General features: G+C 35.4%; 1 pseudogene; it reads left to right on the forward strand.

Annotated features, from left to right (window-relative positions):
• The first annotated feature begins 17,064 nt into the window (after positions 1-17,064).
• Positions 17,065-17,991, forward strand: LOC123831235 (annotated as a pseudogene).
• Positions 17,992-25,364: the final 7,373 nt, after the last annotated feature.

Below are 25,364 nucleotides of genomic sequence, written 5' to 3' on the forward strand. Positions count from 1 at the left end.
TATACCTCATAATGTGAAATGAGGTTCACTCCCACTGATGATTATTATACTGGAATTTCTCTTCACTGGCTATTCTTATGTAAGCATATAATGATAAACTACACAGATGTTCCTATGTAAAAGAAGTTAGGAAGTAAGTAATAAGTTTAGGTGATAAAATTATAAAGTAAATCATTTGACTGGATTATAAAATTTAAAACTGTCAAGGCATTTTAGCATAATTATAAATCAATTAAAATGCTACTTCTATTCAAGGAGTACTATGAAATAAAGGGCACTATTACAAATACTTTCTAAAATTTTAATAGTTCCTATATGATACCTTATTTCCAGTCTACATTTGTTCTCTGTGAAGTTTCCTGGCTGGAAATATGGCCAGCAGAGTACTTTCAAATTTTATCAAAAGTCAACGGGAGGAGACTACTTTGTAAAGCATGTGATTATGTAACCACTATGGTGTCCACCTGAAGCTAATATAAGGAAATATGGAAGTGCAAATTGGAATTGAAAAAGCAAGTCAATGGGAATGTAGGGACATATTTAAAAATAAATACTTTTAAAATGTTACATCAACTTTAATAAGCAAGGGATGATGATATTTTAGTACATATATAAGGAGACAATTAGAACTTAGTAAAGTGAAGAACGTCTGCTATACTTAGAAAACAAGTTGCTCAAGTAAAGTTTAGAAATCTATGAAGCAAAATTAAATGTCACTTGAAGTGAAAAATAATGATACATGTAATGTTCAGAAAAAATGCTAAGAATATTTAAGATCACATTTTTAAGGGCCACCCCTATTTGTAAATACATGATATACCAATAACCCATAAATGTACATAAATCCCATGTACGTGAATCCCAGGGGTTTCAAAGTATGTGGATGCCATTTCACTCCCTAAGGAACAAATGTTTTTGTTTACTACCTCAGACAATCTTAACAGGATCTGGAGTTCCTGTTACATAAATGTAGAAAGAAAACAAAGCATTGCTACTGTATAGTATCTCCCATAGCTACATGAAAAGGGAACCTTGTCATCTTCTGTCCAGGGAAATAGTGTTGTGGAAATAAAGAATTATTCAAATAGTGGTAAAATTTAGAAACAATAGCAGCAATTTTATAGTTCTCTTACATAAAACCTTTCAAAGATAGTAATTTCAATAGATGATTATGCTGTTAAATGTCAAATATGCTACAATATATTTTGTTTCTATACATTTAGATTTCTATACACATTTAAAACTTCACCCAAAGTAATTACATATGTAATAATCAGATGAAATTAACCTTTAGTTGGCTGTTAATCAAACAGACCTCATTAGAACAGCTTTTGAAAGTTATGTATATTTTTTTCTGACAGAAATACAATAACCTGGGTGTATTTTAACAATTGAAATTCAAGGACTTTTCACTGTTTTGGGAGCATCATTATCAACTTTCTCAATCATCATCATCATTATCATCATCATCATCATCAGAATCATCATAATTTGCAAGAACGATTGCTGTTACCATTTACTCAGGGGTATAATGTGCTGAGATTTGGGCTGGGGCTGCTACATTTATGATGGGATGCCAACATAGAATTTCCAAACATTATACGTCTATTTTATAGTTATGGGTAGAAAAGCAAATGGGTCTCTACAGCAGCTTTTCATCATTTTATGTAAAATTACCCTTGTGATCTCAATAAGTTATGTAAATATAATTACAGCAGTTACCCCTCAGGAAAAGATGTTAGGGCATATTTGATGGATAACAAACAGGTCCATCACCCAACAATATCATTGCCATTTTTAAAGCTTTTTCACTCAGGCAAAAGATGATTAATGTGTGTAAGGAGCCAAGTAACACTGTGAGGGAAAAAAAAGCAGAATCACATTATGTCTCATTTCATACTCACTGCTTTAGAACTTCTCTGATGGTTTCAGATAATCTCTACAGGTGTTCGTTTGTAAGGAATAATCACAAAGTGTAAAAAGGGGAAGTCTGGACTAATCATTTGGACCTCGCAAAAAGAGAAAATTTACAGAAGGGTGCTTCTTAACATTTACCCCAAATAGTTGAAAACTTAGGTTTGCACAAAAATCTATGCATGAATGTTTATAGCAACTTTATTCATAATTTCCAAAACTTGGAGGCAACCAAGATTTCCTTCAGTAGAAGAGTGGATAAATAAATGGTAGTACATCCAGACAATGGAATGTTATTCAGCACTAAAAAGAAATAGTCTATTAAGCCATGAAAAGACACAGAGGAAACTTAAATGCATATTACTAAGTGAAAGGAGCTGATCTGAAAAGGATATGATTCCAATTATGACATTCTGGAAAAAAGCAAAACTATGGAGACCGTCAAAAATGTATGATTGTCAGCTGCTGTGAGTGTGGGAGGGATGCATAGGTGAAGCACACAGAGTTTTTATGGCAATGAAAATACTCTGCATGAGACCATAATGATGGATACATGTCATTATGTGATTGACCAAACCCATAAAACATATAACACCAAGAATGAAACCTAATGTAAGTTATGGACTATGGGTGATTATGACATATCAGTATAGATTTATTAATTGTAACAAATGTCCCCCTTGGTGTGTGGAGACTGTTGATAATGGGGAAGGCTGTGTATGTATGGGGATTGGGAAAACATGGAAAAACTCTTTGCTTTTCCCTCAATTTTTCTGTGAAAATAAAACTGCTCTTAAAATATCTCAGTAATTAAATAATATAAGTGCTATAATGAAAAAAACAAAAATAAAAACAAAGTTGCCTGGATACATTATGTACTTTAACTTCAAATTCCCTCTGGTCTTAGCCACATAGGCAAAAGATGCCCAGATTTTAAGGAAGGCAGAAAAATGGTTAAATAAGCAAGTAGTACATAATTGTAAAAAGTAAGAAGCCCAGTTGAAATCCACCACTTTAGATCACAGAGAAATCTGAACCAGCAAAGACATAATGTGGTATGGAAGGCATCCATTCAACATGTGTATATGTCATCTTATTTGATACTCATGAAATATAGAAAATGTCTCACTTTAGAGATGAGAAACAAAATTAAAATAGTAATATATAATTTCTCAGTGTTTATTACTATTAGCACAATTCTAACCTAGATCTGAAGTCAAAGCTGGTGTCCTTCAACAACTAGCCTCAGCACCTAGTAGTTAAAAAGTAATAATAACAATTTTTAAACAGCTATTATGTGCCAGGCACTGTGCTGTATGTTTTAATACAAAATCACATATAACCTAAACATTTTTTATTATAGGACATACTATGGAAGTAGATTTTAAACAATACAATCACTGAAAGTCCACTAGATTGTCCTTTTTTCTTTTAAACTTTTTTTTTCTGTAGATTTTATGACACTCTTGTTGCACGGAGAACAAAAGTTGATGGAGTATTCCAGTATATTGACTTAATTTCATTGAGGTTGTGATTTCTTTGATTAAGCAGAAGTTACTACAACCTTCAAATGTATTAATACTGTACATCCTATTGTGGAACATGTCCTCTACTAATTGCACATCTTTGAGGTTTAGCCTTTTCCATGTATTCAAATGGTTATATGTTTGGATTTATTATAAGGTTGAAGTAAAAGAACTCTAGATTTTATTAGTAGTTAATATTCATTAATTATTTAAAATATAATATACAGTAGTAAGAGACTATTTGCCAAAGTACCATGCAATTAAAAGATGTCTGTATAAATAGAAGTAAAGAAACCTTTAAAGAAATACCAATGCATAAATAACTAAATAATATTTTGCATTCAAAATGAGTAAATTTCAAATAAGAATGATTAATTATATTATGCCACATATGGTTTTAAGGGTCTCCTGTGATCTGCCTAATGAAGATACTGCTGAAAGACAATTCTGCATGGGTTTCTCATGTCTTCACACATCTTGTAAGTTGAGCTATTAATTGCTCCTTTGTTCTAGACCATTCCTTTGAGGATACTTAAACAGCAAAGAGTCATGAATATGGAGAGAGTGACTCCATCTATATCCAAGGATGTTATTATACTGTATAGTAAAAATAATGTCTTCTTTTAAAGCAAAATTCACATAAGTCTATTTGAAGCCTATTATCAAAGATTTGGGTTCTAAAACTCAGGCTTTCTTTGCTGTTATGCAAACCCATTTCATATATACATCAGCCTGGGTCCCTCTATGTTGCCCCTAGGACTTACAGTGTGAGAAGAACCAAGGCAAATGTGATGTTCATGCTGTTTGCTGAGCCATTTGTAATATAGTCCTTTGTCTCTGATCCAGGAGTCTCACCCTTTCTGCCAGCATTCATAAAACAATGGCAAGCTAACTTGTTTGCTTATAAATAAAGTTTAAGAAACTTCACAGTTCTGACACACACACACACTACCTTACATATCATGTGTATAGTACTCACCATTAAGGAACTTAAATCTAGTGTGGGAAATGTATAAGCAAACAGGTAATTATGGTAGAGTAATAATAGCCATGTACTTATTCATTTATTTTTTCTTCATTCATTTAGCAAATATTTATTGAGTAAAGGTATATGCTTGGTGTGGGTCTAAGAACATAGCAGCATAGAAAAAAAGGGGAAAGAAAATAAAAATCTATCTCTGCCCTCATGGAGTTTAATTAATAGGAGTGAGGAAGGTAGGGGCATTAGTGGAGATAGTGAAAAAATATGATAAATAAGTATAATATATAACATTTTAATAATAATAAGGTTAAAAAGAAAAAATAATATAAAGAAGAAAATAGAGTGTTAAAGGGTTAAAAATTTATACAAGCAGTCGATAAAGGTCTTCATCAAAATGTCGGCCATTAGATAAACTCTAATTAGAAGTAGGTGAGGAAGCAAGGAATGTGGCTCTGTGGATAGAGAATACATAACACAAAGGGAAGAGTGAGGGCAAGGTCCTTGAGGAAAGAGTATGCCTCTCATGTTCCAGAAATACTAGAGACCAGGATATCTCCAGGAGAGTGAATAAGGGAGAGTAATAGATTAAATGACAGGGGTCATTTTATGTTTTTGGCCTCAATTTTGAGTGATAATAGAAACAATTGGGATGTTTCAAGCAAAGAAATGACAAAATCTGACTTAATATGATCACTATTATATTAAGAAAATGCAAATTTGGGGCAGAGTGGGCAAGAAAAGATGCAGGAGGATATTGCAACAATCCAGACAAAAAATGATAATGATCTGGGCAAAGGTAGCAACAAAAATACAGATGAGATATTTTGGATATGTGTTTAAGATAGATATGATATGATTAACTGACATGAGAAAAAAAATGAATCAATGTAATTCCAAAGCCTTAACCTGAGCATTTGAAACAATGGAGGTGCTATGAAATGGGGAGCACTGTGAAAAAGCAGATTTTGGGTACAGGAGGGAAGCAGATTTTGGGCATGTTATATTTAAGATTCCTTTCAGGTAGGTATTCAAGTGATCATGTCAAGAAGAGAGCTGGATATACGAGTCTGAAGTTCAAGTGAGAAGTCCAGGCTGGACTTAATCCAGAAAACACCCAGAGTGGCAAGAATAATGCATAAGAACAGGAAAATATCAATAAAGCAATTCCTAGTGTCATAGAAACCAAATCAAATAAGTATTTTAAGGAGCAGGGCAATACTTTCTGTGTCAAATGCTGTTGGTGGGTCAGAGGAAGATTGAGAAGTCACCACTGGTGACTTTGAAGAGACGATTTCTGTTGATCAGTGATAGCAAGGCCCTGATTAAATTGAGTTAAGAAGAAATTCCAAAAAGTTAAAGACAGTGAATATAGTTAATTATTTAGATGACTATGCTTTGTAAAGGAAAGGAGGAAAATGCTGTGGTAGCTGGAGAAGAAGTGGAGTCAAGGGAAGGCTTAAGATGTAAAAAATAAAAACATGTTTTTATGCTGACAACAATCTGGTAGAAAGGGAACATTTCTGTAGAAGTGCTGTTGAGAAAGCAAATAGAGGTGGATGGCAAGAAAAAGAAAGATCTGAACATTGTTAGGAGCATAACAATTTATCCATGGTAAAGGAGAAAAAGTTTACAAGTATAAGAGATGTCAGAGCTTATGAAAGTCTTTTTCACATTGTTTCTATTTCCCAGTGAAATAGGATGTAGGATAATTAGGGATACAATAGTAGAAGACAGATGTTGAAGACAGAAGCAAAAATATGTGTTGTTTATTGAAGACAGTGGATAGTGGAATGGAATGGAGAAATATAATGTGTTTCCTAGGCAATACTAGACCATGGAATTTAAACTTCATAAGAATACAAGTGAATATATGATGAAATGAGGAATATTGGAGCATTGGTATGATCTACATTATAGATATTCGTAGTACTGATACATTGTTAAAATTATGGGATCAGAGGAAGAGAGCTAGAAAAACAGGAAATGGTGGTTAGACAATCAGATGTTAGAACTAGAGAGGTTCCAGTTATTGCTTGAAGAAAAACCATGCTTCTTTCAAGAAAAAGGAAGGATTATTCATAAGGTAGAACCATGAAGCCAGATGGCAGAATCAGTTGTCCAGATGGCAGATGCAAGAACCCAAGTCTTGCAACCTAATCAAGAAACTCCAGCTGAAGTTTGCTCAGATGAATTTCAGAACTGCTTTGGACAAGTAACTCCATTTTACCTTTCATTTTCCTTCCCCTTTTAACCAAAAAGTCAGTTGTTATACTATGGCTGTTTTATCATTCATTGTAAGTTAAGAATGTTGGAGGAAGATAACTTTTCTTTAATTTCACAAGTCAACAGATGGAAGGAATTGTACTCAGGAGGTGTACTTTACCTAAATCTGATTCGATAATTTGGATGATTATTCTAGACTCCTGAACTGAAGAAGTTTAGCTGAGCATTTCAACTTTTTATCATGACTACAGTACAATGAGATCCTTGGAAACCTTGGGAGAAGGTGAAATGTGTTTTTGCATATTAGAGAAATCTTGGAGACCACAGATTGAAAGGAGGTAGGCAGAATTTTAACACAGTGTCTATGATATCCACCTCCTCCTGTTAAAACTGTGTTATGTCATATTACATAGCAAATGTATTTTTCAGATATAACCAAGGTTGCTAATCAGGTGACCCTAAGATATGGTGATATTTGGGTAAGCCAAACATAATCAATAAATCCTTTAGAAGAAGACATTTTTCTCCAAGTCATTGTAGAAGAATTCAGAGACATTAAAAATGTAAGAAGGATGTGATATTCCATCACTGGCCTAAAATAGCAAAGTTCTCCCCCCATTGTTCCCCCATTGCCTTTATCCTGCTTTTTTTCTACAAGCTATATCCCCTTCTAAAAGAGTATGTGATCTACTCATTTATGAAAGTTTCAGTCTCCCCCTTATATAAAGCAAGCTCCAAGAAGAGAGGGATATCTATCTGTTTTACATATTGTGAAATATTAGATAATGCTTGACCCATAGAAGGGGCTCAAAACATACTTGTTGCAAGCATCTGTGAACATTCACGTTCCAAAATAAAATTTTCTATTTCTAAGTTTTCCTCAAATTTTTGGTTTTCTTACTGAGTTGGGAGCCCAATACAATCCTCCCTATCAGCCCATCTACTTTTAATCTTTAAATACATTGCTTTTTGGTCACAGTTCACTAATTGTAAGCATCTCCTTAAGTTCAACATTTGACCTTTATCATTTCTTATTTATAATTATCTATTAATTACCTCAAAGGAGGGTTTATCAAGTATGTATACTTCATCTGGAATGGGAAACTTCAAGTGGTGTCATCAATGTCAGAGTTTTGGTTAGAAACACTATATCTTACTCTATACTTTTGCCCTGGTAAACCACCCCTAATATCAAAGCTTCAATCACTTTATTTCTGTCAATGAATCAACAATTACTTCTGCAACCCACTGCTCTCTTGTTAGGGTCACAACTGTCTAAAATATAGAAAATAATGACCCCTCCCTCAACCTTGCTCCCCTCCTCTCACCCACTCTGTATCCTGTAACTCAGGATAAAAACTGAGAAATACTACTAAAAACATTCCTTTGCCCTTTCTTCCAAATACATTAGAATTTTTTTTTAATTCTATGTCCAATTTTTAAAATTTTTATTATTATGTATCTCTACATGCCAGTGCAGTCCATGGTAATCTCTCATCTTCACTCCAAAATTCTCCTAACTGAAATCATTACTTCCATATTCTCCACTTCAATACATTCTACACACTGCAGCCAGGGTATAAAAATTTAAACTACTTAAAAATCCAAACTTGATTTTGCCACTGCTTAAAAATCCTTAAATGGCCCTGGCTGGCATAGCTCAGTGGATTGAGCTCGGGCTGTGAACCAAAGTGTAGCAAGTTCAACTCCCAGTCAGGGTACATGCCTAGGTTGCAGGCCATGAACCCCAGCAACCACACACTGATGTTTCTCTCTCTCTCTCGCCCTCCCTCCCCTCTCTAGAAAATAAATGAATAAAACCTTTAAAAAAATCCTTAAATGATCTCCCCATTGTTTAGTATAATGTCCAAGGTCCTTAACATAGTTCAGCTAATCTCCAACAATCTCTGTCTCTGTTGCCTTTATGATCATTACCTTTATTATTTCAGTTTCTTTAATAAATCAAGAATACTATACCCCTCACCCATTTTAATGCCTTACCACAGTCCATTTCTTCTCTTCAAACACACCATTTACTTTGACCAAGCTATTCAAATTCATTCTATCAGTTTCCTTTTAAAAGTCAATGTGACCCACATCGATATAGCCAATTGATCCTGACAAAGGAACAAAGGCAATAGAATGAAGAAAAGAGACACTTTTTAACAAGTAATGTTGGAACAATGGGACAATCACATGCAAAAAAATTTAACCTAGACACAGACTTGTACCTTCTCTAAGATGAACTAAAAATGAATCACAGGCCTAAATATAAAACAAAAAACTATAAAACTCCTACCAAATAACAGGAAAAATCCTGGGTGACCTTGGATATGTTCATAACTTTTTAGATACAACACCAACAGCATTATCTATAAAATAAATAATTAATAAACTTCACTTCATTAAAATTAAAAAATTCTGCTCTATTAAAGACATTATCAAGAGAATGAGAAGACAAACCCCAGATTGGGAGGAAATGCTTACAAAAGATACATCTGATAAAGGAGTGTTCCCTAAAATATACCCCCCAAAATGCTTAAAACTCAATGATAAAAAAACAAATTACCTGATTAAAAAATAGGTCAAGGATCTGAACAGATACCTCACCATAGAAGACATACATTGGTAAAAAAACTATATAAAAAGATGTTCCACCAAAGAAATGCAATAATGAGATACCACTATATCCTATTAGAATGGTCAAAATCCAGAATACTGACAACATTAAATGTTGGTGAGTATATGAAATAACAAGAACTCTCATTCTTCACTGGTGAGAATTCAAGGTGATACTACCACTCTGGCAGACAGTTTGGCAGTTTCTCACAAAACTAAACTTACTCCTACCATATGTTATAGCAATTGTGTTCCTTGGTATTTATCCTATCAACACAAAATCTGCACATGGGTGTTATAGAAGCTTTATTCATATGGAATATTAAGCAATGAAATGTTAATTAGCTCTAAAAAGAAATAATATATCAAGCCATAAAAAGACATGTAGGAACCATAGATTCATGTTACTAAGTGAAAGAAGACAATTAGAAAAAGTTGTATGTTGCATAATTTCAATTATTTAACATTCTGGAACAGACAAAACTATGGAGACAATAAAAGGATTATGGTTGCATGAAGTTTGGGTAGAGGAAGGGATGAATACACAGAGCACAGAAGGTTTTTAGGGAAGTGAAAATACTCTGTATGACACCATGAAGCATAAATTTTTCTGAACCCATAGAATGTATCACATCAAGAGTGAACACTGAGGTAAAGTAGGACTTTGGCTGGCTATGATATGTCAGTGTAGGTTCAACAATTGTAAGGAATGTCCCATTTTGGTGAGCCATGTTGGCAACGAGGAAGGCTATGCATGTGTGGGGACAGGGGTAATATGGGAGATCTCTGTACATTCCACTCAATTTTTCTTTGAACCTAAAATTGCTCTAAAAATTTAAGTCTTAATTTAAAAAAATACATTTGAAAAAAAGGCCACCTTAAATGCAAGCGGTTTAAATGCTCCAAACAAAAGACAGAGGGTAGCTGAATGGATAAGAAAACATGACCCATATATGTTGCTTCCAAGAGACCCATCTCAGATCAAAAGATACATGCAGACTAAAAGTAAAGTACTGAGTAAAGATATTTCATGCAAATGGAAAGAAAAAAAAGCTGGGGTAGCAGTACCTATATCTGACAAAATAAACTTTAAAACCAAGGCTACAGTAAGAGATAAAGAAGGAGACTACATAATGATAAAGAGAATAATCCAACAAGAGGACATAGCTCTAGTAAACATTTATGTTATCAACATAGGAGCACCTAAATATGTGGAGCAAACTTGATGAACATAAAGGGAGAGACCAACAGAAACACTTTCATAGTTGAGGATTTTAACACCTCGTTGACTTCAATGGATAGATCTTCAACACAGAAAATCAACAAAGAGAAAGTACCCTTAAATGACACACTAAATCAAATGGATTTAATTGATACCTTCAGAGCATTTTACCCCAAAGAAGCAGAATATATATACTTTTCAGATGCACATGGAAGGTTTTTTTAGGATAGACCACATGTTAGGCATAAAACAAATCTTGATAAATTTAAGAAGACTGAAATCATATCAAATGTCTTCTCTGAAGACAGTGCTATAAAAGTAGAAGTCACTCACAAGAACACTAAAAAACACTCAAAGACTTGGAAGCTAAATAACATGTTATTAAACAATGAATGGGTCAACAATGAGGTCGAGATAGAAATCAAAAAATACTTTGAAACATATGAAAATGAGACACAACAATCCAAAATCTGTGGGACACTGGGAAAAAAATTCTAAGAGGGAAATTTACAGCATTACAAGCCAGTCTCAAAAAAAAAACATACAAACAAATAAACTAACAAACAAACAAAACAAGAAAAAGCTCAAATGAATATAAATTAAATAGACTCTAAAAAAATGATACAGACTTTGGCCAAAATGGAGGCATAGGTAGACACACTGTGCCTCCTCACACAACCCAGATAGGGACAACAATAATTTAGAAACAGAATAACAATCAGAACTGACAGAAAATTGAACTGTATGGAAGTGGGACAATCAAGAAGTTAAAATAGACACGTTCATCCAGACTGGTAGGAGGGCCAGAGTCGGGCAGCCAGGCACAGGTCTCAGCATGGACAGCAAAGGGCATTGGGACTGGGCGAGTAAGGCATCTGGGGCATCAAGACTGCAGTGGGTGGACCCTGAGTGCGCAGGCTGCTGCGCAGACCCCAGCCGAGGGGCGGCAACCAGCAGTCCCAGCAAGGTGGCGATTGTGAAGCAAGGCACTGCGTGCAACCCAGGATCCCAGCGCTAGAAAATAGAGCCTTGGGGCACCGATTGAAAACACCTATGGGTGTTGAGGCACAGGGAGAGACTCCAAGCCTCACAGGAGAGGTCCTTGGAAAGTCCCACAGTGTGCACAAGCCCACCCACATGGGAATTGGCACCAGAGGGGGCCCAATTTGCTTGGAGGAAGTAGCAAAAGGGACTGAGGTCAGAGGGAGAGTGGAGCAAGTGCCATTGTTCCCTCTCAAACCCCACCCCCACATACAACATCACAACCCGGCAATTGGGTTGTCCTGCCCTGGTGAACACCTAAGGCTCCGCCCCTCATACATAACAGGCACGACCAGACCAAAGGGGAAAAAAAAAAAAAAGATGGCTCAAACAGAAGTGAAAGCCCCACAATCAGTACTTTTAACCGACTGAGAGATAGCCAACCTATCAGATGCACAGTTCAAAGCACTGGTGATCAGGATGCTCACAGATTGGTTGATTTTGGTCACAAATTAGATGAACAAATGAAGGATACAATAAGTGAAATGAAGAAAAATGCACAGGGAACCAATAGTGATGGAATGAAAGCTGGATCTCACATCAATGGAGTGGACCAGAAGGAAAAAAAGAACACACAATCAGAAAAGAATGAAGAAATAAGAATTCAAAAAAATGAGGAGAGGTTTAGGAACCTCCAGGATATCTTTAAACGTTCCAACATCCAAATTATAGGGGTACCAGAAGGAGAAGAGAAAGAGCAACAAGTGGACAACTTATTTGAACAAATAATAAAGGAGAACTTCCCCATTCTGCCAAAGGAAATAGACCTCCAGGAAGTCCAGGAAGCTCAGAAAGTCCCAAAGAAGTTGAACCCAAGAAGGAATACACCAAGGCACATCATAATTACATTAGCCAAGATTAAAATGAAGGAGAGAATCCTAGAAGCAACAAGAGATAAGGGGACAGTAACCTACAAAGGAGTTCCCATCAGACTGACAGCTGATTTCTCAAAAGAGACCTTGCAGGCAAGAAGGAGCTGGAAAGAAGTATTCCAGGTCATAAAAGGCAAGGACCTACATCCCAGATTGCTCTATCCAGCACAGCTTTCATTTAGAATGGAAGGGCAGATAAAGTGCTTCTCAGATAAGGTCAAGTTAAAGGAGTTCATCATCACCAAGCCCTTATTTTGTGAAATGTTAAAGGAACTTATCTAAGAAAAAGAAGATTAAAAAAATGTACAGTAAAAGGACAGCAAACTCACAATTATTAGCAACCACGCCTAAAGCAAAAACAAAAAGAAACTAAGCAAATGACTAGAACAGGAACAGAACCACAGAAATGGAGATCACGTGGAGGGTTATCAAAAGGGGAGTGGGAGGAAGAGAGGGGGGAAAAGGCACAGAGAATAAGTAGCATAGATGGTAGGTAGAAAATAGACAGGGGGAGGGCAAGAATAGTATGGAAAATGTAGAAACTAAAGAACTTATGACACAGGGACATGAACTAAAGGGGGTGAATGTGGGTGGGAGAAGGTGTGCAGGGTGGAGGGGAATGAAGGGGGAGTAATGGGACAACTGTAATAGCATAATAAATAAAATATATTAAAAATGTACAAAAGATCAATGAATCTAAGAGCTGGTTTTTTGAAAAGATAAACACAATTGACAAACCTTTAACCAGACTCATCAAGAGTAATAGAGTAAGGACCCAAATAAATAAGATCAGAAATGAAAGAGGAGAAATAACAACTGACACCAAAGAAATACAAAGTATTGTTAGAAAATATCGTGGACAACTATATACCAATGAACAGGACAATCTGGAAAAAATGGATGAATTCCTAAAAAGGTATAATCTTTCAAAACTAAATCAGGAAGAATCAGAAAATCTGAATAAACAGATTATACCTAGTGAAATTAAAGCAGCAACCCGAAAACTACCAACAAACAAAAGCCCTGGACCAGATGGCTGGCATCACAGGTGAATTTTATCAAACATTCCAAAACGAACTAATACTTCTCTTTCTCAAACTTTTTCATAAAATTCAAGAAGAGAGAGGGCTCCCAAACTCATTTTATAAGGCCAGCATTATCCTAATTCAAACACCAGATAAAGACACTACAAAGAAAAAATATTGTAGGTCAATATCCCTGATGCACATAGATGCTAAAATCCTCAACAAAATATTGGCAAACTGAATGCAGAATACATCCAAAAAGATCATATACCATGATCAAGTGGGATTTATTCCATGAATGCAAGGTTTGTAAAACATTTGCAAATCAGTAAATGTGATTCACCACAAAAGCAAAATGAAGGATAAGAACCATGTGATCTTATCAATAGATGCAGAAAAAGCGCTTGATAAAATCCAGCACTCATTTATGATAAAAACTCACAGCAAAGTGGAAATAGAGGGAATATACCTAAACATAATAAAGGCCATATATATCAAACCCACTTCCAGCATCATACTCAATGGGCAAAAACTACAAATGTTCCCTTTAAGATATGGAACAAAAAAGTACAGGAAGTTCTAGCCACAGCAATCAGACATGAAGAAGAAATAAAAGTCATCCAAATTGGAAAGGAAGAAGTAAAAATGTCATTATTTGCAGATGACATGATATTGTACCTATAAAACCCCAAAGATTCCACCAAGAAATTCCTAGAACTGATAAATGAATTCAGCAAAGTAGCAGGATACAAAATTGATATTCCAAAATTAATTGCATTTTTACATGCCAATAACACAATAATAGAAAGGGAAATTAAGAAAATAATCACATTCACAATAGATACAAAAAGAATAAAATGCCTAGAAATAAACCTAACCAAGGATGTAAAAGAACTCAGAAAATTACAACACTGAAGAAAGAAACTGAAGGAGATACAAATAAATTGAAGCCCATTCGTGTTCATGGATAGGAAGAGTTAACATCATTAGAATGTCCATACTACCCAAAGTAATCCATAGATTCAACACAATTCCTATCAAGATTCCACTGATGTACTTCACAGAGCTAGAACAAATATTACAAAAATGTATATGGAACCACAAAAGACCCCACATAGCAACAGTGATCTTGAGGAAGAAAAACAAAGATGGAGGAATCACGCTACCTCATATTAAACTATACTAGAAGGCCATAGTAATCAAAACAGCATAGTCTTGGCATAAAAACAGACACATAGACCAGGTCCATTGGCTATTAGGAACTGGCTGCACAACAGAAGGTGAGCAGTGGGTGAGTGAGTGAAGCTTCATCCTGCTCCCCATCACTCACATTAACACCTGAGCTTCATCCCCCCACCACCAGTTTGTGGAAAAACTATCTTCTACGAATCCGATCCCTGATGCCAAAAAGGTTAGGGACTGCTAACATAGAACAATGGAACAGAATAGGGAGCCCAGAAATAACCCAACACTATTACAGTCAATTAATATTTGACAAAGGAGGAAAAAACATATAATGGGCTAAAGACAGTCGATTAAAATTGGTGTTGGGAACATTGGACAGATACCTACAAATAATAAAACTAGACCACGTTCTTACACCATGCACAAGAATAAATCCAAATGGATCAAAGGTTTACATATTAGACATGAAATGAAACCATAAAAGTCTTAGAAGAAAACATAGGTAGCAAAATCTCAGACATAGCTCATAGCAACTTTTTTATCAGATATATCTCCCCAGACAATGAAAACAGAAAAAAAAATGGAACTACATTAAACTAAAACTTTTTGCACAGCAAAGGAAATGAACAACAAAATAAAAAAGACAACCCAAAGAATGGGAGAACATATTTATCAATAATCTGATAAGGGGTTAATATCCAAAATTTATAAAGAACTTGCAAAACTCAACACCAAAAAAAACCCCAACCCAATTAAAAATTGGCAATGTACCTCCTCTAAAGAGGACATATAAATGGCCAATAGACATGAAAAGATGCTCAACATCACTAATCATGAGAGAAATGCAAATTAAAAACTCAATGAAATACCATCTCACACCTGTCAAATAGTTATTATCAATAAATCACAACAAACAATAACTGCTGGCAAGGATGTGGAGAAAGGGGAACCCTTCTGCACTGTTGGTGTGAATATAGAATGGTACAGCCACTGTAGAAAGCAATATAGAGATACCTCAAAAAATTACAAATGTATCTGCCTTTTGATCCAGCATCCTACTCCTGGTAGTATATCTGAAGGAACCCAAAACACCAATTCTAAAGAACATGAACATCCCTATGGTTAATGCAGCATTATTTACAATCCCCAAGATATGGAAGCAGTCCAAGTGTCCATCAGTAGATGAGTGGATTAAACAACTATGGGATATTGATGCAATGGAATACTACTTGGCTGTTAAATAAGAAGAAATATTTACCCTTTAAGAGAGTATGGACAGACCTGGAGAACATTATGCTAAGTGAAATAAGCCAGTCAGAGAAAGACATATACCATATGATTTCACTCATTATGTGGAATCTAATGAACAAACTGAGCTAACAAGGAAAATGGGGACAGACTTATAGATGGAGAGCAGGATGATAGCTAGTGGGGTGGTGGAGGTGAGGGTGTGGAGAGATTGAGTGAAAAGGAAAATGGACTTGTGTATACACAATACACAATCACACAGCAATGTGGTGATTGCTGGGTGGAGGGAGGTATAAGGGGACTAAGTGGTAATGGAAAAAAATACAACACATTAAATAAAAAAATTTAAAAAAAATTAAAAAGGTCAATCATAGAATGAATCCATGCTGTAACTCCTATGTACTTCTCATCAAACTTGGGATTATGTCCCTCCCAAAATACCCACTCCTTTACCCCAGTGATACAAAATTAACTTCCAGGTAAACACTTTTCTAGCAAGTTGCTTCACTCTTACTTTTACCAACAGTTCAATTCTGCAATTCACACTCTGCTCTTAGCCACCTGTTTTTGTGCTTTAGGGAATTTCTAATTCATGTCAAAAAATACCTTTAATCTCAAACTTCATTAGGTCCCCTCCTTATGCTTATCTCAGAGTCGTATCCATACCCGTCCTAGACACTTCTTATTGTCAAGGAAGCAAAACTAGCTCTTTCCATTAGTTACATTTTTATGTATATTTTCTATCTCATCTAAATTGTAACCTAATCCATAGCAGCACAAATACAGTAAACATCTTTGTGCACACCATGCACTTTTGTTTTAGCAGATGTTAAATAGTTATTTTTAAAAGCACTTCTTTGAAATGCTCATAGGTGTGAAAATGTTCACATTACTTGACAATTTTACAAATTTAATTTTCCTGGAAAACTTAGTGGCAAAATTAAAGTCAACTCTGAAAATTCACTTTGTACTCTCACCTTTACCATGAAATCATCTTTTTTTAAAAGTATATTTTATTGATTATGGTATTTCAGTCTTCCCAACTAATCCTGTGACTACAGGAAGAGCTGTGCATTTCACTCTCTTTGTGCCTCACTTTTCTTACCTATAAATTAGTTAATATGTAAAAATACTTTTCAAACATTGTCAGATACAAAATAAATGTGTTATAAGTGTGTGGTAGTCTTTTTTCCCTAAGAAACACCAAATGGCGGATGACACCAGTGCTGCGGGAGAGCCAGGAGGCCCCAGGGGCCTGGAATGGGAGGCCACGGCGGCTTCCGAGGAGGATTTGGCAGCGGCATCCTTGGCCGAGGCTGCTGCCGGGGTCGGGGTCAAGGTCGAGGCCGTGGAGCTCGTGGAGGCAAGGCCGAGGATAAGGAGTGGATCCCCGTCACCAGGTTGGGCCACTTGGTCAAGGACATGAACATCAAGTCCCTGGAGGAGATTTCTCTCTTTTCTCTGCCTATCAAGGAATCTGAGATCATTGACTTTTTCTTGGGAGCATCCCTCAAGGATGAGGTTTTGAAGATTATGCCTGTGCAAAAGCAAACAAGTGCAGGCTAGAGGACCGGATTCAAGGCATTTGTCCCCATTGGAGACTACAATGGACACATTGGTCTGGGTGTTAAGTGCTCAAAGGAAGTAGCCACTGCCTTCCATGGGGCCATCATCCCGGTCAAGCTCTTCATTGTCCCTGTGCGGCGAGGCTACTGGGGGAACAAGATCAGCAAATCCCACACTGGCTCTTGTAAAGTGACCGGGCACTGTGGCTCTGTGCTGGTGCGCCTAATCCCTGCACCCAGGGGCACTGGCATTGTCTCTGCCCCTGTGCCCAAAAAGCTGCTGATGATGGCTGGTATCAATGACTGCTACACCTCAGCCAGCGGCTGCACTGCTATTCCGGGCAACTTTGCCAAGGCCACCTTTGATGCCATCTCTAAGACCTACAGCTATCTCACCCCTGACCTCTGGAAAGAGACTGTGTTCACCAAGTCTCCCTACCAGGAATTCACCGACCATCTGGTGAAGACCCACACCAGAGTTTCTGTGCAGAGGACCCAAGCTCCAGCTGTGGCCAACACATAATTTTTGTACAAGGAAAATAAAGTGAATTAAGTCTGTTAAAAAAAAATAAGTGTGTGGTAGTATTTATATTATTATCATATGGTCTTTCTGGTATCTTTAAATCTATACTTCAAAAGGAGAGGTTTCCATCAAATATTGGAAGAAAATAAAATCTCACTACTAACAAAGGTAAAGTTCTGCATGGCAAAGAGACATTGTTTTCTAAGAAAACTTAGTGTTAAAGAGGGGAGAATCATTATACCTCCTCATACTTCTTGTCTCATACTTTACTAAACTGAAAACAGAAACAAAATGAACAGAAGTAGTAAATATGAGAGAAAACAGAAGGACTGATGTATATGCACTTACAAACAAAAAAAGCACTTAAACTTCTAATTTACAATTTTTAGAGGAAAGAAAAACAATGATCTTGCTGAAAAATAAAAGCCAAAATGTGCTCGAACTAAGGCACAGAAAAAAATCTATTCTCTCCATAGATACCGTTAATAATATAATTTACTGAAATTTAAATAATCATAGGAAAAGACTTTCTTATTAAATATACAGATAATATTCTCAATAGAAGTTTCAACTGAAAGGGCAGATTCTTTAATTTTTAAATCTGTACTGTCATATCTATTATTTTATCTCTACTATCCTGAATTGCTCCCATCCAACCACATAATTATCCACAGCAAAGACTGATCAAAATATCATGCGTTAGGTACCAGATTTTACTTGTCTACAGAAATATTTTTCTCTTTTTTCCCCTCAATGATCAATGGTTCCATAAATGAAAATGAATGGACTTTTTTCTCCACTTCTTGGTTTTATGTCACAGAAATGATGAGCCTTCACCAGAAGCAACTTCCAGTTCCAATACTTTATAATTACCTCTGTCTAGGGAGTTTTTGTTTTGTTTTGGTTATGGGGTTTTTTGGTGTGTTTTTTTTTTTTGACTGGAAAACAATGTCTAGATTGTTAGTTGAGGACAGTATGAAGAAGAAAATAAGAATTCAGTCTACTAAGAAAAAAGAGCTAGTCTTTTTATTAGAAGAGCTTATTTTTCATCAATATGTATTTAATAAAAATATAAGATGCTCAATAATTAGCAAACATAGGCTTTTTCTTGTGTAGTCAGATCTATAGGGAAGAACATAAGGCATAAAATAGCAGCTTACTTTCACATCTTTCTTAAAATAAAAAAGTATTTTGTGATAGTTCAGAGAGATGCATTATTTTAAGAAGACTTTAATTTTATAATTAAGTTTAAATATGCCCATTCTCACCTAAAAATACCTCATCAAATACTTTTTTTTTTTTCAGAAAATATGTGAAAAAAACCTACAACACAGACAACAGTGTGGGGATTGCAGGAAGAGGGAGTTGTATGGAGGTGGGGGAGGGTATAGTGGGATAAATGGTAATGGAAAAAATTACAATAAAAACAAACTATTAAAAAACACAGCCCTGATCAGAAGATATACACACACATATACAGACACAGGCACATACACAGTGATTAACACCAGCAGGCTAAGGAAGAAATCAGCCACCAGGATGCATCCAAAAGAAGAAAAAAACACATTGGAACCAAAAAGAGATGCTTCTCCCTCCACTATGCTTTGTGGTATCCATCCTGTGCTCCCTACTTACAAAGTCTAACATCATATGAGCCAGTCAGAAAAAGAAATGTTTACAACTGTCCAGCTCAGTATCTCACTCAAAGCACAGCCAAAACAAACAAACAAAAAAAGATGGATTTGGAGTTGAGACACAATCAATTTATAAATGGCACACTTGCCTAATGTCTAGTTTTTAATTAGTGTAACCCTGTTTTAAGTCCAAGCTATCCGTCTCCAGGACCCATATTCTTAACCACACATATTTCTTTAATCACATTACATTTCATGAGTCTGAAGCATATTGAATTACCTTCTGTAAACCACAATAATGTGTTTCAGGGACTTAAAAGATTGTTTTATATACTTGAAAAGAAGATGGAGATTACTATTTGGCAACTGACCCATGACTATGGTGAAACAAGCTAAAATAATAGCAAATGAGATCCACATCTCTGAGTCTTTATTTTCATTTCTTGTCTGCTCATTTTGAAAGTTAATTTTATACTGGGTATCTGTTTATTCATAGAAATGCTAATTCTTCATCCTATATTTAAGAATCTATGCATTGAAGATTCTAGTCAATATAGTAGTTAGGGGAAAATGCACAATTAGTATCTAGGTTTAAAAAAGTAAATCAGAAAAATAATAAAACAGTAATTTTTCTGACACTGTGTGACCTGTCTTTGCTTAGGCTTTATTGAATTTAAATACTAAGTATTGACTAATGTGGTTTTTCCCATGAACAGAGAGAAAAGTAGAAAATACAAAATTGTTTAGACCTATTTTTTTAAAGATTTTATTTATTTATTTTTAGAGAGGGAAGGGAGGTAGATAGAGAGAGAGAGAGAAACATCAATGTGCGGTTGCTGGGGGTCATGGCCTGCAACCCAGGCATGTACCCTGACTGGGAATCAAACCTGTGACACTTTGGTTTGCAGCCCACACTCAATCCACTGAGCTACGCCAGCCAGGGTTAGACCTATTTTTAGAATAAAAGGACATGCATTTCAAACTAAACAGGTTTTAGATAGAAATAAATTACAGAGCTCAGAAAATGTTGTTTGAGAATAATAAAATATCTTTACAAAGTACAGAGTTGACTTTCTCATCTGCATAACATGGTATGGGTTAAAACAAAATTTATTTATATATCTATATCTATATATCGAATCTATATCTATATCTATATATCTTGTTCATCCAATGTGACATGAGAAAATGTATCCCTGATACAATTTGACACATGAAATCTTCATTTCCCAATATATAAATTACTTTCTAGAATTAAAGCAAACACTGTTAAAGCAGTACTACCTATTCCAGTCTTCAAGAAAACTAAAAATTTTTCACAAGAATGGGAACTTCTGAACAGTATCTTTATGATGAGAGAGGTGAAAGCAAATTTCAAAATGCACTTCAAGCTCAGTGTAACTGAGACCCTTCTACTTGGCTGAAAGGACTGTTTATTAATATAATAACCCTTTGGCCAAAAAGAAGAAAAAGGGCAAATGCACTAAGTGTCATTAAATACCCATATATACCAAAAATTCAATTTTAGTATCTATACTAAAGAAATAATTCAAATCCACAATTTTAATCTGAGAAAAATAAAGAGATTCCTTATGAAAAGATGACAGCAGCATACTGATTTCAAATAGCCTCTGGAGGGAGAGCGGACTTTTTAGAAAGCTGAGACTGCGTGAGCACAGCTGGGCGCTGACTCTGCTCTCTGTCTCCTACTCAGCCCCCCAATTCTCTCAGGGTTTGTCCTACTGAAGCCAAGTTGGGTTTGAGAGCTGAAATACACAGAAAATTTTCAACATTCTCTTGAATGAAAATATACAGATTGTTTGTCAAAGATCTTCATAAAAAGCACCATAAACCCAGTACAAAATCACTCTGACATGAACTTTTCTGATATGTTTCTACCATGCCTACATAAAAATCAGCGCTTTATCCTGCAGCCCACTCTGCTACAATCTGAAGGTCAAGGGAAGTTCTGCTAAAAGATGTCTCTGCCCTACTATGTAGGTAATTCATTCTTCAACTACCATAAATAAGTACTAGAGAAATGATTTCATAACACAGTCAGCATATGGTATCTTTAACTGTCCAAAAAAGAAAGAAAGGAGGAAGAAAGGAAAGGAAGGAAAGAAGAAAGGAAGGATTGTTCCTTGAAAACCTGTATACCTAGGTTACAATTTAATAATTGTAGTTTTATATTACAATATAAATGAATATAGAAATGTTTACTTAAATCATCCAAAGTTATTGAAGTAATATAAAATGTCATAACCTTCACACATCCCAAACTTTTTTTAATCCAGTAACTTTTTAAATCTTTTACCAAAATTGTTGAAAACTTATATATACACATATGTATTTTTTTACTAAAAGGTTTGCAGATATTTCAAAGGCACTGAAAACCTAATTCTTAATAACTTTAATGCTGTTTTGCAGTAGACTATAATCATTCTTAGCTTAAAGAAAAAAGAAATCAGTGTTCATGAAAATTAGAAAAATGGAATAAATTATATCAAAATATTAAATATTTAAAATTCTAGAGTATCAAAGTTCTTTTGAAGGAGGATTTATTATATATGAATAGAAATCCTGAGGGTGGTATTGTCTTTTTCTGCTTACAGAAAACATCTGTTTTTTCAAGCAATTAAGTTCTCTATGGGGACATTGATATGCTGCTTGGTTCAATGCTAGACACTCAGCTTGGAAGCCATGCACTTCCTTCTTTACTTTTTGCTGCAATGAAGACAAAAGACTCCCACCCTTACTACTATAAATTCTTTGCTGTGCCTTATCTTAGCTCAACTCACTGCCAGAATCTTTAATGCACAGGTTCATAAAAATGAGATGAAGAATTAGCATTTCTATGAATAAACAGATTCCCGGTATAAAATTAGCTCTGCAAAAAAAGCAGGCAAAAAAATGAAAATAAAGACTCTAGAGAGCTGGAGTTCATTGCTAATTTTTAAGTCAGTTCACTATGGTCATGGGTTCATTGCCAGATGGTGATCTTCATCTTTTTTTCATGTCTAAAAAATAGTCTTAATTTCCTGAAATACCCTATAGGAACTGAAGGCAATTCAGTAAGTGTCAGATTTATGAAATGTAATGTGATTAAAGAAATAATTACTAAAGAGAATGCATTAAGTTTTGTTATTTTTAAGGACAGTCATTATTTAAACTTCTATACAGAATTTACTAAGATACCACTTGACCTTCCAGTGACCTAAGAAGAACATGATTTCACCTCCAAAAGTGAATCTTTATCTCTGACTTCTAACTTACTACTGCTCAAACAGATCATAGGGAAACTCTTAATTTCTGACAAGTATCATTCTCAATTTAGTGAATACCTTGGAAGGACAGAAAGGCTAATAATATGTGATTACGACCATGGGTTCTTGAGGCAGACTGCCTGCCCTGAAAATGGGATTCCACTGATTATGGACTAGATAACATTAGGGAGGAGTGTCAGTTATAAATTCATTTGTGTCTCAACTGCAAACATATCCTCCTTTGCACCACTTTGAGAGACGGACACTGGACATTAGAAACATTTCTCTTTTGACTAGCTCACATAATGTTAGACTTTTTAGTAGGGAGCACAGGCTGGGTACCCTGTACCCAGCATAAGAGGGGAAGGAACTTCTATATTTGGCTCCAGGGTACTTTTTTTCCCTCTTGCCCTCTAACTGCCAGCAATGTAAGATGACCCTTCAGTGAGTTTTCAGGAATCTTGGTAGATAATTTCTCCCTTGGCCCATCAGCCATTAACCAAATCTAGCCCAAAGCATCCCAACACATTCCCCCACATTCCAGGATGTCCATCATATACTCAGCAGTAAAGTCTTAATCCCAGGTTCAGATGTAGGTAGGGTGTACTCATCCTACATTCTTCCCTTGGATTTTCTATCTCAGCCACAGATGTAGAAGCTGCTCCCTATGTGTGTTATTCTTTTCCTTTTTATTGTTCTATTTTACCATTTTTTGTAGTTAACCACTTTTTACTATGTAATAGCTCTTTATATTAAATCTTCCCTGTTCAAATTCCTCATGTGGTTTCTGTCTTCTGAATGGACACTAACCGATAAGAAAGTCTGTAAAATGAGGTTAACAAGAGTGCTACTTCTTAGATTTGTTTAGTTGGTAAAAAGAGTTTCTATAAATAAAATTGCCAAACCATATACATTTGGTAACAGTCTTAATGTATACCAGAGACAGACTGAGAATGGTCAGTCCCTGGCTGAACTGTCAATAGATGGCTCTGCTGAGATAGCAAGAAACCCAGGAAACATTTTAAGAAATTCCTGCTGAGAAATTATCTAACTTCCATAGAATACATTCTCCAGCTCCTTAGAGTTAAAATAGCACTTTGTTTTATACTTCTGGTTATAATTAAAATGAAACAATAATTGCTGCTAAGTATTTCTTTCCTAATAGACTGAGTTTCTGGAGGGAAATAATCACACTTTATTATTTACTGAATCTCTCAGTACAGAGTAGATACTCAATAAAGGTTTGTGGTGAGTCACAGCATGGCTACCTTGCCAATATATCAAAATTCTTCAACAGCTTTAATTTTTTCATCATTTTGATCTATGTTCTGCACAAATTGCTGGGAGTCTTTCTAACTCTGCTCCACCATGCCTTGCACCTATGTTGGTGCCCCCCACTTCCTTGGCTGAAAGCTACCTTGATTTTCACTTCAGGTATGGGATCAATAAAATGTGACCTCCCCTCTTATCTGGCAATAGCAGTTATTTAGACACCTCTGCAAAAGCTTATCCACCAACACCCTCTTCTTTTCCTTCTTCATTAATTTTCCAGGAATGCAGGGATAACATTAGAGCAATATCAGTATAGGGCAGCAGGAACGAATATATGACTTTGAGAAGGAGAAACTTAAAAGAGACCCTCAAAGATTTTAAAAATATATGGAACTAGTCATGATTCACAATTTTAAGACCAGTTTATTTATTGATGCACTACAATTTGAGAAGATATTATTAAGCATTATATAGTAATCCTCTGTCATTAATTGTACTGGAATGGCAATTGTTTAGAGTAAGAGTATGCATTCTTATAATAGCAAAATAATTTAATAAAGGAATATTTATAATAGACTTGTTCTTGTCTTTTTAATTCTTTCTTGCACTTATTTCAAATTTTATATTCCAACACAGCAAAACTGAAAGTTGTCTTCCTTCATTGCTATTGTTTTAAAGCTGATCTGGTGTGCAAGTCATTTCAGTTTTTAGAGGTCTCAATTCTGTCTTCACAAAACACCCCTCACTTGAGTAGTATGCGCTTCATATTTGGAGAATGAATATGTACACATAAACCTTAGCCAAGTGACCACTAAAGTGATGAAAAGTCACTAAAAGTGACTGACTAAAGTACTGACTCACCACGATTGGCTTCATCTGCTCCATGTGGGCTGTCAGACGTAAAATCACAGAGCCTGATGGATGAAATAGAGCCTGCATCCTCACGTGCCACAAATCCACCTTTAAAACTAAAAGATGAAGTGGGTGAAACACATTCTCTCCTTCAACAAATAAACAGAATGTATAATTGTTTCAATAACACTACTTGTTAAATATGCTTACAATGAAGAAGCTGTGTAAAAGGCCAAATCAAAGTACAATTGCTACTTCTATTATGTGTCTGGTACTTCAAATGTAAACAGAAAGGTTAATAGTTCTAAGAATTGTTGTAAAGAGTTGTAGCCAAATGTAATGCCAACTGATGCTTTCAATGGCTTTAATTCAAGTACAAGGTTGTGGTAAACCTC

This window comes from Phyllostomus hastatus, unplaced genomic scaffold (genome assembly GCF_019186645.2).
Source record: "Phyllostomus hastatus isolate PE091 unplaced genomic scaffold, TTU_PhHast_1.1 phas_scaffold_1674, whole genome shotgun sequence".
NCBI lineage: Eukaryota > Metazoa > Chordata > Mammalia > Chiroptera > Phyllostomidae > Phyllostomus > Phyllostomus hastatus.